This window comes from Bufo bufo, chromosome 2 (genome assembly GCF_905171765.1).
Source record: "Bufo bufo chromosome 2, aBufBuf1.1, whole genome shotgun sequence".
Lineage (NCBI taxonomy): Eukaryota > Metazoa > Chordata > Amphibia > Anura > Bufonidae > Bufo > Bufo bufo.
In genome coordinates this window covers 113045821-113061956 of record NC_053390.1, presented here as the reverse complement: position 1 = coordinate 113061956, position 16136 = coordinate 113045821, and the positions used below count along the sequence as shown (strand labels likewise).

The following is a 16136-nucleotide window of genomic DNA, read 5'->3' as shown; positions in this document are numbered from 1 at the left end:
TGGGATACACGTACCATATTTTGAGGACCTAAGCAACCTAAGGTTGCTGTCAGACAAGCAAGCGTTGTCCGTCAAATACAGTCAGTGTGATGGATGCATTTCCTGAGCCAACTGTAGCCCATCTAAGCCGAACCCACAGCATCATAGTGATCTAGGTCCAGCTGAACCATACCCATGACATCATATGACTAGGACAGTAGACCTGCAGATAGTCTAGAACTCACAGCATCATAGTGATCTAGGTCCAGCTGAACCATACCCATGACATCATATGACTAGGACAGTAGACCTGCAGATAGTCTAGAACTCACAGCATCATAGTGATCTAGGTCCAGCTGAACCATACCCATGACATCATATGACTAGGACAGTAGACCTGCAGATGGTCTAGAACTCACAGCATCATAGTAATGTTGGACCAGCCCGACCGGAGATCTACTGTCCTATACCCAAGGCATCATATGACTATGGGACAGTAGACCCTCAGACGGTCTGGGACTCACAGGATCATAGATCCCTATGATGCAGTGAGTTTAACTCAAGCAAGCAGCCATCGTTCTGTGGAACGTGGCACTGTTCACTCTAATAGTTTTCGCATTGGCAGGCTCTGGTATTGTGATACGGTAGTAATAGATCAATCGAAAACCTTATGAACCCCATTATAAGCAAGTGGAAATTGTCAGGTTTCGTTGGGATCCATTTGAGAACTTGTTTGTCATAATGGTCTTGACTCCGTTATGGTACGAGGCCATAACAGTGTAATCAGAGTCTCACATAGGCCCATTCTCAATCAAATGCTAATGTATATGTCTATAATGAAGTGTGACAAAAATAATAAAATCATTATACCTTATAATTTTATTGCTGTTAGATAAAATAGCAAGTAAACAGGCACAGTCTCTACAAAATGTTTTCAAACTGGATTATTGTCAGGGATCAAACCTGACGAAGTTTAATTCGATCTGAATTTCAGGGAAAATACAACTCTCCGCGAAGCTAAATTTCCTTGTGCTTCATGGTAACAAATCGATTTTCCCTGAATGGCGGTAAAAAAAATAAATCATACATATCTCATCCATTTGAATGCGAAGATCCGGCCGCCACCCTCTTGATTGAAGATCTCCTGCGAAATCCCGTGCATGATGACGTATGACGTCACCATGCCGGCCGACGTGATTTCGCGCTGGAGCTCTTCTCGATTAAATGGATGAGGTAAGTATGATTTTATTATAATTTTTTTGGAATTTGACACTGTAAAATTGATGTCAGATGCCACAATCTGCTATGAATGCAGCATCTGAGGGGTACATTGACAGGGGTCTGCACTCACTACTTACAAAGAAATGCGCTTTATGATAAAGCAGCCAAATTGAATCTTTATATTTTGCTCATCACTAAACATGATAATCAGCCAGTGTAAAAGTTTAAATATGCAGATTATATATATGAAAACTATAAAATAATTATTAAATAACAAGGAGCGCTGGGTTCAGACAAGCATTACTTTTATTGAAAGCCACATTTAAAGGACTAAGTGCTTGACAAAGAAGCCAATGTCAATAAACATCATTTAAATCCATTAGCAAATATACCTGCTCACTACAGACACAAGCGGCTGTTACCCTCCACGTCTGTGTAAATAGGCAGAAGAGTGCACTAGACTGCAGGTAGAGACGGCAAGGCAGCATTAGGAGAAAAGTGCATTAGGCTTTGTGAAAGAGAAAATATACATGAGCGTCCTTATGACAGGCGCAGCACTATGAAGTGCCTTTTGCGCTGTGGCTTTAGAAGAATTTTGATATCTCTGACTTTTGGTCTAACCAGACTGTCTAGTAGAGATGGCCTTGCAGTTCGCCCGGCGGTCGTTATGCGGGGAACTTTGCGTGTTCGCGATTCGCCAAACATGCGAACATATGGAGATATTTGTGCCCGCCATATTCTTTGACATTGTGAAGAACTTTGACCCATGACACATCCATCAGGTGGTACAGGACAGCTGATTGAGACATTTCAGCACATGGACATACCCCCTACGTTATAAATAAACCTGATCTGGCCGCCATTTTACATTCAGTGTTTTGACAGTGTAGGGAGAGGTTGCTGTGTGGAGCAGGGACAGGCTGTTAGGGACACAAAATGCTAGCTAATAGGGCCACAAAAGCCTTTTTAAGGACTGGTATAGGTGTTCTATCTATGTGTGTGATACACAGAGGTGTGCGATATACTTTTATAATGAATCAAAAACACATAGATCTATATAGTGATCACCTGGAAGTCAGGGGCCTAGGGGCTAGGGGCTTACTAGGGCCATTTTTATATAGGGTAATGTTCCAGACGGGGTCGCTCTTATCAGGGCGGGTGGTCTGTGGTTAGGCTATCGGGGCCAGAACAGCAACCCCCTGTAGGGCAATATCAGGGACAGTTCTTTGCCCACCCTGTCCTTCAATACCACATCATCATTTAGCCCAGGGATAGATGTTTTTTGCTTTCCCTCTGGGATTCATGGATGTGCACTGGAACCCCCCGGATTGTGGTAGGACATATGGTTTCTGATTTAGTGCCGCCGAGCACGTGTTATTGTCTACCACATCTATGCTTTTTGCTTAACTTTAATAATTTAATTTATTTTCATTTTGAGGGATATCTTTTCCATTCACACGTCCACAAAATGCAGACCCATTCATTTTCAATGGGGTTGAAATGTGCTGTCCGCATCCGCATTTGCGGATCCGTACTTCCGCATCCGTGCTTCCGTTTCCGCAAAAAAATAGAACATGTCCTATTCTTGTCCGCAATTACAGACAAGATAATTGACATAAAGTGCCGGCGATGTGCGTTCCGCAAAATGCGGAATGCACATTGCCGGTGTCCGTGTTTTGAGGATCCGCAAAAAACACTTACGGATGTGTGAATGGACCCTCATAGTAACATTATTAAAGGTTACTTTTTATCTTTATGTCAATTATAATGGATTGCCTTCCTTGTACAATGTTATAATATACTTTCTATGTTAGAAAGTATATTATAGAGCATTTTTATTGTGCGGCAGTTGTGTGCGGTTCTGCTGCAATACTGCAGGTATATAGAGGGACAAGCGTTATTGGAACAAATAATTTCTACTGGTGTGATATACCAGTCGTCACCCAAAACAACTGATTAAAGCGGGGTGTTATATACCAATATACTTTCTTTATAGTGCATTTGGGTACTGGATAGTGCATTTGCGCATGCGCGTACGCAAAAATTATATTGCCGATATTTCGCATTGAAAAAAATAATGAATGGAGATCGCAAATTCGAATAATACATCTGGTATGTCACTGTCCATGTTGTGGGACTATTTGTGCACTTCTAGTAATTATTTATTGGCTGCAAATATGAGCTGAAGGTTTTTCAGGTTCGCCTGCCATTAAAATGAATGGGACCCGCCGCGAACTTGAGGTTCAAAAACATTTGATCTCGTTCGCACACTGTCCCGGCAGATGAACATCCATCAATACTGTCTAGTACTCTTTAATTCCTCTAGCACTGTTCTATGAAAACAGTAGGTTTAAAGAGCACACCAAATGCTTCAAATAACTTCTTTATTAACTTCAACTTTTCATAATATATAACACTGCCGCCTCCGCAGCAGATAGTCCATGTACAAAACACGTGTTGAAAAGATATCACAAAATTGCGGTAGTGATGGTTCAACTGTTCAATCTTGTCATTCAACATGAAATGGTGGATATAATTCTCTCTTGAGTATCTGTACTCTCACTTTAAGTTATTTAAGCACTTTATGATCTCTCTGAGAGGTATAACTGAGGTTTAACTAATAGTTCTGATGGCTCAACTTGGTTTGCAGTTTGCAGTATGCAATTGCTTATGATCTGGTATGAGCAGTTCTCAGTTTGTATGCAATTTGTATGGAATCTGGTTTTTATGCTTGCAATTTGTAGCTTGCAATTTGTATTTGCAATTGTATGGTTGCAATTGGTTTTGATTTGGTGGAACTGTAAGTAAACACATATATAACTGGTTCAGTATACAGTTCTAATCACTATACTAACAGTATGAACATTATATAACTGATTTAAATACCTATTTTGGCCTCTTGTTCCCATAAAAAAACACAGCTCTCAGTGGAGTGAATGTCTCTTCAGCTCCTGTCTCTGGTGAATAACGATTCTAGCAGCTCCTGCTAGGGGAATTCCCAGACAGGCTGTGTGTAAGGCTGGGTATGATTGGTGAAAACTCTTGCTGTGTGAGAAGCTGGATGTGATTAGTTTAGACTTCTGCCCAGCAACAACAGATTAACACTATGCTTTCTGTTGTTTCTGCTGTGTCACTGAGCTTACCTTACATTACAAAATGGATCTTAAAGGTATATTATCTTTTTCTGCTTCTGTGAACACAAAATATAACAGTTATATGACATCCAAAACATGTTGTCACAGTAAATAACTCTACTTTTGTCTTTAACACATAAACATAGGAACTGTATTAAGGTTATTAGCAGGTCTAGCTGTATTCACATATAAGCTATACTAGCAACCTAGGACAGGTCCTAGCTGGCCAGCTACAGTCCTATATGTCATAATATCTTACAATCCACCACTTCAGCCCGTGAACGACCTTCATTTCTTTCTGCTCTCGGAGCCTAAGCCTCCTGGCAGGGGAGAAATCTCTGCTATTCCAAAACTCTGCAGGGTTTTTTCATAAGTAAAATACTTCATAATACAAGTATTTTCAACTCTTAATCCCTTCTGTGCTCCTGCAATTGTTACTTATAACAGGGCTGTTATTCCTATAACTGTCTAGGAAAATTCCTATTTCATGACCAATAAAAATAGATGAAAGTTGCGTAATAAAATCAAAAGTCTCCAAAATTGTGTTCATCCCTAACTTAGGCCTCATGCGCACTACCATGTACAACATCCGAATTGTGAGGAGCTGTAAGGCTACATTCACACGACTGTGGTGTTTTGCGGATCCAAAAAACACGGACACCAGCCCATCTGCATTCCGCAATTTGCGGACCGCACATGCCGCCGCTATCATAAGAAATGCCTATTCTTGTCCGCAATTGCAGGCAAGAATAAGACATGTTCTATCTTTTTTGCTAGACTGCATAACAGATATATGGTGTGCTGTCCGCATCTTTTGCGGCCCCTTTGAAATAAATGGGTCTGCACCCCTTCCGCGGACTCATTCATATGGTCGTGTGAATGTATCCTCCAAGTTTGTACACAGTTCATTTTCAATCAGAATTTTATTGGGGCAGAATAAAACCGTAACAAAGCGCTATACAAAGGCACATAAAGGGGGTCTAGAGTCCTGTGGTACAGGAAGAAAGGCAATAATTCTGTCATTATTGAAGAACGCCATGTATGAATGTCCTTGCGGAAAAAAAGCCAATAAATTCCACCCCAGGGAGCAAACAGGTAATTTCTTACAACATTGCTGGTAATAGACTACATACACACAGCAGGGCTGTGCACAGCCGCATCTGTATGGTGATCTATGGGGGTTCCAGGATGGCCTTTCTTAAGGACATCCTGAAAAAAAATACTTTAACCCCTTAAGGACACAGCCTAGCTTGGTAACATAACTTTTTTATTTCATTTTATTTTTGATGTAGCAGTGGACATTTTTTGTGGCAAAAGTTGCATTTTTAATGACATAATTTTATCACATACAGTATAATGAATTTTTTTTGAGGGTGAGCCGTTGATCGCCGATATAATATACTGCAATATGTACTTCTGCCTAGCCTATTAGGCCCTACCTACATGCCAGGGATGGCCAACCTGAGGCTGTCCAGCTGTTGCAAAACTACAACTCCCAGCATGCCCAGACTGCCTAGAGCTATCAGCCTACAACAGGGTGTGGTGGGAGTTGTAGTTTTACAACAGCTGGAGAGCCGCAGGTTGGCCATCCCTGCCTTACTGGTTTGTGTACATGGAAGACCTGGGGCTCTTGTTATGCCCTGAGCTGTAATAGCAACCCATTGGTACCCTGTCATTATGTCACAGGGGCTGATGGGGAAACAAAGGACATCCCACCCCTTTATCTCACCACCTATGGGGCGTTTAAGGGGTTAAAAGGTCAGAAGTGGCATTATTTTAAATCCCAGCAGTTACAGTGGAGTGTCGGCTGTATAATAGAGCCTGCGCCTGCTAAATGATGGTGCAGTTCTCACAATGTACTATTATGGCACAGGGAATTAAGGGTTGAAATACTAAGAGCCTATCCTTAGGACAGGTCATCCGTATTTAATATGTGGGGATCCAAGCACTGCATCCAGTTGAGTACACCGCCACAGTGGTTCGTTCATATACACTAGGTGGTTGTATCTGGCACTGCAAGTTCCATTCAAGTGAATAGGACTGATACCAGATTCAGGCATACTCGAGTGAACCAGGTTCACTAAACCAAAGCTATGCAATTTGGGACCAGACCAACACGTAATATAGCAGGCCAGTACCCTGTAACGTGCAGAAGCATGGGAAGCATGCCGAAAACCCAAGTAAGCCCTCATGCACATGACTGTATTTTTCATCTGTGTGCTATCCTAAATTTTTGCACACTTCTTTTCTATGGAGCCAGGAACACCGTTCCCGTGTGGTTTGCAGATCCAAGTCCGGACATGCTCATGTGTATGAAGCCTGAGTGTGAAATGGATAAAAGTAATTCTCCCCTGCTGGATTTAAATTAGAAAAAGAGCGAATCGAATCCCAATTCGATTTGCCAAGAAGCCAAATTTCTTTGTGCTTCGTGTCAGCGAATCGATTTATCCTGAAATAGTATAAAAAAAAAAAAATTCAAACTTACCTCCTCCATTTGCTCGCGACGGGCCACCAGCCTCCATCTTGCTTGAAGATCTCAGCCGAAATCCCATGCGGCATGAGATTACATCATCACGCCAGCTGGAGTGATGATGTCATACGTCACCACGCCAGCCAGAGTGATGACGTAATCTCGCGCCACACGGGATTTTGGCCGAGATCTTCAAGCAAGATTGTGGCGGCTGGCCCATCGCGATCTAATGGAGGAGGTAAGTTTGATGTAATAGTTTTTTTATTGTTAATTTAACACAGTTTTTAAACTCATGTATGAATGCGGCATCTGAGGGGTACAATGACGGGGGCAGCGCTATCGCAGCTCCCTGTCATTGCACCCACTACTTACAAAAAAATGCGCTTTGTGACAAAGTAATTAGTCACAAAGCGAATTTTTTAGTAAAATTCGGCAAAGCAGCCAAATGGAATTTTGAAGAAATTAGCTCATCTCTAATTACAATCACGGTCACGGTGTCTGATGATAGTACTATGACATACTATGCTAGTTTACTATAACCAAGACGACGTTTTACATATCGTGGTTATTATGCAGATATCGCTAATGTCAGGTCACTTGGAGGTATAAGAAGGTGATGCACCTACCAGAGCATTCACTACAAGATATAATGGGGTACATTTATCAATAATGGCATAATTTGCGTCAAAAAATACTAACATTACAAATCAAAAGTGCTGATTTGTTTCACCTCATATATCAAAAGGCGCACACCACTTTTAAAATGTGACTTTTTAAAATATAAACTTGATTTTACGCCTATTTCTCTTGATTTGTGACATTTTAACTCCAATAATGCGACTTTTTTTAACCAGAAATGGACCATTTCAGCCACCCCTGCCAGACCACACATGCGACTTTTGAAACATATTTGTGACTTTTAAAGCCTATTTGCTCATTTCCTGTGGTAAATTGCGACTTTTGTCTCCAACTCTGGACATTTTTGGTATGGTTTTGTGTTTGTTGAATGTCAATTTACTGACAAAACCCTGTTGTTTGGCTCAATTTTATTAGATAAAAATAAACGCATCCTGTTTTAATACTTACCTATCACTTGTTCCCACGACAAGTTATTTAAATTTTTTTTCATAAATGCGACTTTTTACACAAAACACCACCACATAAGTCGGCTTAATTGTCCTCAACAATTTGAGCCATTTCTGCCCATAAGAGGATGATAAATGAGGCGTAGTATTCGCCAATGTGAAAGCCCCGCCCACTTTGATTTATATAACTCATTTCTGGCGTGATGCATTCTATATGGTGAAAATTCTGGAGAAAACAGTCGATATATTTGGCGCAAATCAAAACGCCGTTCTTTTTGGTGCATTTTACGCCATACTTCTGGTGCGACATGCTTAGCAAATGTCCCCCAATGTGTAACCTTTGTCATCTCACAGGCTTTGATAGTGGAGGTGGGTGAAGTCGTGGTGAAGGTGGATGAAAAATTGTTGTAATTGTGAATTGTTCCAGAGAGGCAGTTGTATAAGTCAACATCCAGAGACTAAAAACAATAGGGGGATGTATAAGATTGGGGTTTCATACTACGGTCTCAATCAGAAGTGCCCTGGAGCGAGATGTGCCAAATTTATCAAGAGGAAAACCTGCCAAGAAAAGCTAATCTATGCCACTTATGAGCGGAGTAGATTTGCACTGCTGTAAAAATTTATGCTAGTTTCTGGTGTAAATGGGAAGCCCTACCCAATTGTTTTGGAAAGGCAGGAGAGAGGCACAAAATAAAAAAAAAAAACAACAAAAAAATGGATGCTACAAAAATGCCACTTTTTTGTGTCAGGCCCATCATAATTCCCATCCAAATTTTTTCTAGTGCAAAATATAGGAGCTGTTATTTGGAGCAATCTGAGGGACAGTACAACATACAGGAATAAGCAAAAGATGGTGTAACGAAGTAGTGAAGGGGTTAAATGAGAGCAGAAGTACTTTCAGTGACAGTCACAAGCACCGGATGCTGGGCCAGCAAAACGAGGTTGCTGCTCACTTCTGGGTTTGCTTCTTTTATGGTTGTGAAATAGATGCAAAAGGAACTGCGCGGAGTTGTTGTTGGTCACCCACCCCTGATATCACCGTGAAGCGGCAATGATGTAATGAGCACGGCGTTCCCATCCGCACACCGTCCTATCACGACCTGTTGACAGCTTACACAAGCAGCACCGCTGTGACATTCTGCTCTGTATCAAGTCAAACAGGGTAAGTCGTCACAGGGGTCACTGCTCAGAAAAGATTCTAAATTAGGAATATCTCCGGCTCCTGCTGCCAGACTGCGCTGCATTATTTATAACAGACCCATAATAGCAGTTTATGGAGAAGTACTCAACACAAACAGTACGTGTATACAGCATAAATATATACCAGCCTATCAGTCTACAGCCACCCTACAAGTATATGGAATTCTATTAACCCCGTCTGATCAGTATCCAGAACCTGAACGTAGATGTACGAAGCATTTCATGTATGAGCATGCATTATTCTGGCCCCAGCTTTATGGTTCTCCAACCGCAGTATGCAGTGGTCCTATTATCTAAAATAATGGGCAAATATCATTTGTGTATCCACAATTTATGATTACGCACAGAATTCCATCAAAGGCTACTTTCACACTTGCGTTTGGTGCGGATCCGTCACGGATCAGTTCAGATAATACAACCGTCTGCATCCATTCAGAACGGATCCGTTTGTATTATCTGTAACATAGCCAAGACGGATCCGTCTTAAACACCACTGAAAGTCAATAGAGGACGGATCCGTTTTCTATTGTGCCAGATTGTGTCATAGAAAACGGATCCGTCCCCATTGACTTAGGCCTCCTGCACACGACCGTTGTGTGCACCCGTGGCCGTTGTGCCGTTTTCCGTTTTTTTTCGCGGACCCATTGACTTTCAATGGGTCCGTGGAAAAAACGGAAAATGCACCGTTTTGCAGCCGCATCCGTGATCCGTGTTTCATGGCCGTGAAAAAAATATGACCTGTCCTATTTTTTTCACGGCCAACGGTTCACGGACCCATTCAAGTCAATGGGTCCGTGAAAGAACACGGATGCACACAAGATTGGCATCCGTGTCCGTGATCCGTGGCCGTAGGTTAGTTTTTATACAGACGGATCCGAAGATCCGTCTGCATAAAGCTTTTTCAAAGCTGAGTTTTCACTTCGTGAAAACTCAGAACCGACAGTATATTCTAACACAGAAGCGTTCCCATGGTGATGGGGACGCTTCTAGTTAGAATACACTACAAACTGTGTACAAGACTGCCCCCTGCTGCCTGGCAGCACCCGATCTCTTACAGGGGGCCGTGATCAGCACAATTAACCCCTTCAGGTGCGGCACCTGAAAGGGTTAATTGTACTATCATATCCCCCTGTAAGAGATCAGGGCTGCCAGGCAGCAGGGGGCAGACCCCCCCCCCCCCTCCCCAGTTTGAATATCATTGATCATTGATGCCCAGTGCGGCCCCCCCCCCTCTATTGTAATTATTCGTTGGTGGCACAGTGTGCGCCCCCCCCTCCCTCCCTCTATTGTAATAATTCGTTGGTGGCACAGTGTGCGCCCCCCATCGCCCCCCCCCCCCCTCCCTCTATAGCATTAACAACATTGGTGGCCAGTGTGCGGCCTCCCATCTCCCCCCCCCCCATCATCATTGGTGGCAGCAGAGTTCCGATCGGAGTCCCAGTTTAATCGCTGGGGCTCCGATCGGTAACCATGGCAGCCAGGACGCTACTACAGTCCTGGTTGCCATGGTTACATAGCAATAGTACAATAGTAGAAGATTCATACTTACCGGCTGCTGCGATGTTCGTGTCCGGCCGGGAGCTCCACCTACTGGTAAGTGACAGCCTCAGGTCTGTGCGGCGCATTGCTAAATGAACTGTCACTTACCAGTAGGAGGAGCTCCCGGCCGGACACGAACATCGCAGCTCCCAGGTAAGTATGAATCTTTTACTATTGTACTATTGCTAGTAACCCGCTGCCACCAATGATGGGGGGGGAGATGGGAGGCCGCACACTGGCCACCAATGTTGTTAATGCTATAGAGGGAGGGGGGGGGGCGATGGGGGGCGCACACTGTGCCACCAACGATTTATTACAATAGAGGGAGGAAGGGGGGGGGCGCACACTGTGCCACCAACGATTTATTACAATAGAGGGAGGAAGGGGGGGGGCGCACTGGCCACCAATGATATTAAAACTGGGGAGGGGGGGGGGTCTGCCCCCTGCTGCCTGGCAGCCCTGATCTCTTACAGGGGGATATGATAGTACAATTAACCCCTTCAGGTGCGGCACCTGAGGGGTTAATTGTGCTGATCACGGCCCCCTGTAAGAGATCGGATGCTGCTAGGCAGCAGGGGGCAGTCATGTACACAGTTTGTAGTATATTCTAACTAGAAGCGTCCCCATCACCATGGGAACGCCTCTGTTAGAATATACTGTCGGAAATGAGGTTTCACGATCTAACTCATATCCGACAGTATATTCTAACATAGACGCGTTCCCATGGTGATGGGGACGCTTCAAGTTAAAATATACCATCGGATTGGAGAAAACTCCGATCCGATGGTATAAAAGGGACTCCAGACTTTACATTGAAAGTCAATGGGGACGGATCCGTTTGAAATGGCACCATATTGTGTCAACGACAAACGGATCCGTCCCCATTGACTTGCATTGTAATTCAGGACGGATCCGTTTGGCTCCGCACGGCCAGGCGGACACCAAAACGACTTTTTTTTCATGTCCGTGGATCCTCCAAAAATCAAGGAAGACCCACGGACGAAAAAACGGTCACGGATCACGGAAAAACGGGACCCGTTTTTGCGGACCGCAAAAAAATACGTTGTGTGCCAGGACGGATCCGTCCCCATTTGGCTCAGTTTCGTCAGACGGACACCAAAACTCTACAGGCAGCGTTTTGGTGTCCGCCTCCAAAGCGGAATGGAGACGGAACAGAGGCAAAATGATGCATTCTGAGCGGATCCTTTTCCATTCAGAATGCATTAGGGCAAAACTGATCCGTTTTGGACCGCTTGGGAGAGCCCTGAACGGATCTCACAAACGGAAAGCCAAAACGCCAGTGTGAAAGTAGTAAAAGTCAAAAGCCCTTCAACCCAAGCCTATGAGAAAGCAACAATCTGTCTCAACATTTTCTTACTTCTACACGTCGAGTATAAGGCATTCTACGGAAGCAAAACCGTCACCATGAAAGTGCCATGCAATCTGTATCATAGAGAACAGGAGGAGCAGAGCCCACTGATGTACAGCTTTGTGGGGAAACACTATAACTTGTCATTTATACATTTAAAGCCCTGTTTTTTCTATGCTTAGGAGTCCAGTGAGTAGTCCTACCTAAGTGACTGACATCCTTCCCCATCTGAATGTGAACAGATAGCAATCACCAATAAGATACACTGATAAGACACTGGGATCCTTAGAACTTCCTTCACACAACTCGATCACTCTGCTCTGCTCTTCCTGCTCTAGAACATGCTGCCTGCGGATTGCACTGCATTTTCATGGTGACAGATTCACATGTACATATCTTTCTATTAACTCTTAAGTCAAGGATATCCCATCATCATCTACTCATTCAAACAGACAAGTAGACTTCCACCTATTAACATTCAATTATGAGTATACAGTATTTGATTATACTTACCGGAGTATGCGGAATTCATGAGTATCCTGTATAAGACACAGCGAAGCACACGAGTATCATATAAACCTAATCGGACCTTCTAGGAGGACGCAGCATTCTACTGTATAAGACATTAGACACAGGAGCCACCACCATTCAGCATTCCAGGCTACTCCCTTAGGAAACATGATAGAGCATCCCAGTGGAATGGTTTACAGGTCCACCCACCTCCCAGTAACGAAGCACTGTCCCATCCTGATAGTGAAGCAAAAGTACCAGGGAGAAATGAACTTACTGGCGTGCCGTACAGATGGCCAGAGACCGAGCTACTAAAGGAAGGGACTCCAGGCTTGTCTTGCTACTAATATGCACTGAGCCTTGTGTGACAGGACAGGAAGGAGTCTGTCAGAGGTGTACGAGAAGGGGCTGGGTGATGTGAAAAAGAAATGGGAACGCTCCTCCTCCAGCAGCACAAGGAAGTGAACTGTCTGCTGTGTGCCAAATCTAACTGCTCGCAGACAAATGACATCTGGACAGAGATTTCTGTATACTGAGCTGATGACATGTTCTCACGTCTTCGCGCGGGAGGCTTCTATACACTTTGTGCACTTGACTTCAATTAGAAGTCAAGAGCCCTGCATTTAATTATCTATTACTTAGTACTCGTTATTATATGGCGGTGACATACCCTGAAGGGCTATAGACATGGCTGCGTGACTTTCAGCAGCTCTTTAATGTTGGTACGTCTGCCCGCTGGGGCTGCACATTCTGAACTGTTGCCTACTGGGAGAATGGAGCCCTCTTCTCTGCAGTTCAGAAAGTGTGTCCCTCTCCATTGCAGTTTACCTAAATTGGTGAAAAAGCTGAGTCTTTCCCTACACCCACAGACTACAAGAAAGACTCCATTTCATCTACTCCTTTTTGGAGTGCCGTACAGGGCTCAGAAGACCCTATATTTTGCCTGTATTTGTGGGTCCCAGAGATGGCCACACAGTACACCCAGGGCCGGTTTTAGACAAAATGTGGCCCTGGGCAAAATCAAAAGTGGGGCCCCAAATCTTGTAATGATGTACTAACACAGTTACATTCTGTCGATTCCGGCGCTCCCTCACAGATTTACACCCTGTAAAGCTCCTCACACAGTTCTTCACCCTCATGGCCCCAGAATATGCCACATGCCCCTTCCCCTCACAGCAATAAGTTCCCCTTACTCACGGAATCTTAGACTGTTAAAAACCAGAAGCACTGGATTCCTCTTCAGGCGTTCTTTCCCCCAGAGGAGATCAGGGAAAGCACCCTGTTCTAAAAATGAGTCGCAGCCTGTACTAGACTTCCAGGCTCATTGTTAGTATATCCCAGTTCAGGCCACTAGATGGCAGCACTGAACTGTGATAAAGTGATTTCTATACAAAATAAGGCTACATGCACACAAACGTTGATTGTTTCCGTGTCTGCTCAGTTTTTTTTGCGGATAGGATGTGGACCCATTTATTTCAATGGGTCTGCAAAAAAAATAGAACATGTCCTATTCTTGTTCGTTTTAGGCATTGTTTCAATGGATCCGCAAAAAAAAAACGGATGGCATACGGAGTACACCATCAGTACCATGTGCCACTTAATTTCTCTCTGACATGAAAAATACATGTGAGCAAGCACCAGACACAAGCATGTCTGATCAGATGGTTCGGGGCCGCACAGAGGGCCCAGGTCGTAGGTTGTGCACTCCTGCTGTAGAATCAGTTTCATAGAAAGTCCATTAAAGGGGTTGTCTTATAGTGCAGAGTGGGTTAAAGAAATTAATAACCATTACTGTTCTGATGCTTACCAGTCCCCACTTCTTCCCTTCTTGATCCCACATAAGAAACAGAAGGAGCTGCGCCACTCACTGGCCACAGTGGTTATCAGTAGTGTTGAGCAAATCGAAGTTCACGAAAATTTAAGGAAAAATTTGATTTGCCGCAAAGCTGAATCTCCTTGTGCTTCGCTGTAACTAATTGATTTTCCCTGAAATGGCAGTAAAAAAATAATAATAATCATACATGTCTCATCTATTTGAGCGTGAGGAGGTCACTAGGCCATCTTGCTTGAATATCCCACACACAAGATTTTGATATCACCACGCCAGCCAAGCTGATGACGTCATCACACGATGCGCGTGGATCTTCAAGCAAGATGGCTGAGGCTGCCTCTTCGCGATCAAATGGATGAGGTAAGTACAATTAAATTTTTTGTTTAATTAAAAAACACTAAAATCGCTTAACAACTTCACATCCGCCCATAGGATATAAACACTGGACTAGGAAGCACCTCAAGTGGCCGTCTGATGAGTAGCCACTAGAGGTGTAAATACTGCCTTTTTTTTCTGAAAAGGCAGTGTTTACATTAAAAAGCTTGCAGAGACATGCTATAGACATCAGAACTACTACGTTTAGCTGTTGCGGTTCTGGTGACTATAGTGTCCCTTATTATAGAGAAGGGAAAAAAATCAGCACAAAAGTATCAAATAAAATAGCTATATCATTATTCTAAAAATTAAAAAAGCACAACTTCTGACACAAATATATTGTATTTTGCAGATTACTTTTTTTTTTACAATGTGCAGATAGTACTGTACCCCTCCATCTCTCCCCTCCATCCCCCTTCTCCATCCCCTTCTCCAACCACCCAGCACCCTTACTCACATAAAACAAGTAATATATATAATATAGCTTACAGTGAATTACTGTAAATACTTACAGTTCTGAATACTCCAGCAGGCTCAGGATCAGTGCTCTGGGCAGTGGCCAGGTCGGCTCTGGGCACCGCTCTGCAGTTCAGGAAGGAGACCTATAAGACGCACCTAGGTTTTAGAGGGGAACAATAAGAAAAAAAAAAAAATTTATTACACCTCAGGTCAGACCACAAATCAGACCCCCAATGTTAATCAGACCTCAGCTGAAAGCCCCAATCAGACCCCCAATGTTAATAAGACCCCAATAAGACCTCAAATCAGACCCCCAATCAGACCTCAGCTCAGACCCCAATGTAAATGACCCCCAATCAGACCTCTGATGAGAGCCCCATGCCTATCATCACCCCCATATCAGCCCCAATGCCTCTCATTAGCCCCCATAATCATCCCTTATGCCTCTCAGCCCATTATCAGTCCCTTATGCCTCTCATCAGCCCCCATTATGGCTCTCAGTCCACATTATGCCTCTCAGACCCCATTATGCCTCTCAGACCCCATTATGCCGCTCTCAGCCCCCATTATGTCTCTAAGGCCCCCCATTATGCTTCTTAGGCCCCCCATTATGCCTCTCAAGCCCCATTCTGCCTCATCCCCCCTCCCCTAAACAGTGCAATCCACAGATCCCCCTCCCCTAAACAGTGCCATCCACAGATCCCCCCCTAAACAGTGCCATCCACAGATCCCCCTAAACAGTGCCATCCACAGATCCCCCTAAACAGTGCCATCCACAGATCCCCCCTAAACAGTGCCATCCACAGATCCCCCCAAAACAGTGCCATCCACAGATCCCCCCTAAACAGTGCCATCCACAGATCCCCCCTAAACAGTGCCATCCACAGATCCCCCCTCCCCTAAACAGTGCAATCCACAGATCCCCCCCTCATAACAGTGCCATCCACAGATCCCCCCCTAAACA

General features: G+C 44.0%; 1 protein-coding gene across 11 annotated transcripts in view; it reads right to left on the bottom strand.

Annotated features, from left to right (window-relative positions):
* The window catches only part of GCNT4 (glucosaminyl (N-acetyl) transferase 4), a 47670-nt gene extending 34777 nt beyond the window's left edge, over positions 1–12893 (bottom strand). For 3 of the 11 annotated variants that reach the window (XM_040421433.1, XM_040421439.1, XM_040421440.1), the window contains exon 1: positions 12785–12893. The gene's annotated coding sequence lies outside the window, so the exon portion shown is untranslated. Of the gene's footprint in view, positions 1–4343; positions 4391–8916; positions 8984–12510 lie in introns of those variants that run through there. The other 8 variants (XM_040421430.1, XM_040421434.1, XM_040421432.1 and 5 more) reach the window with 5 other exon arrangements.
* Positions 12894–16136: the final 3243 nt, after the last annotated feature.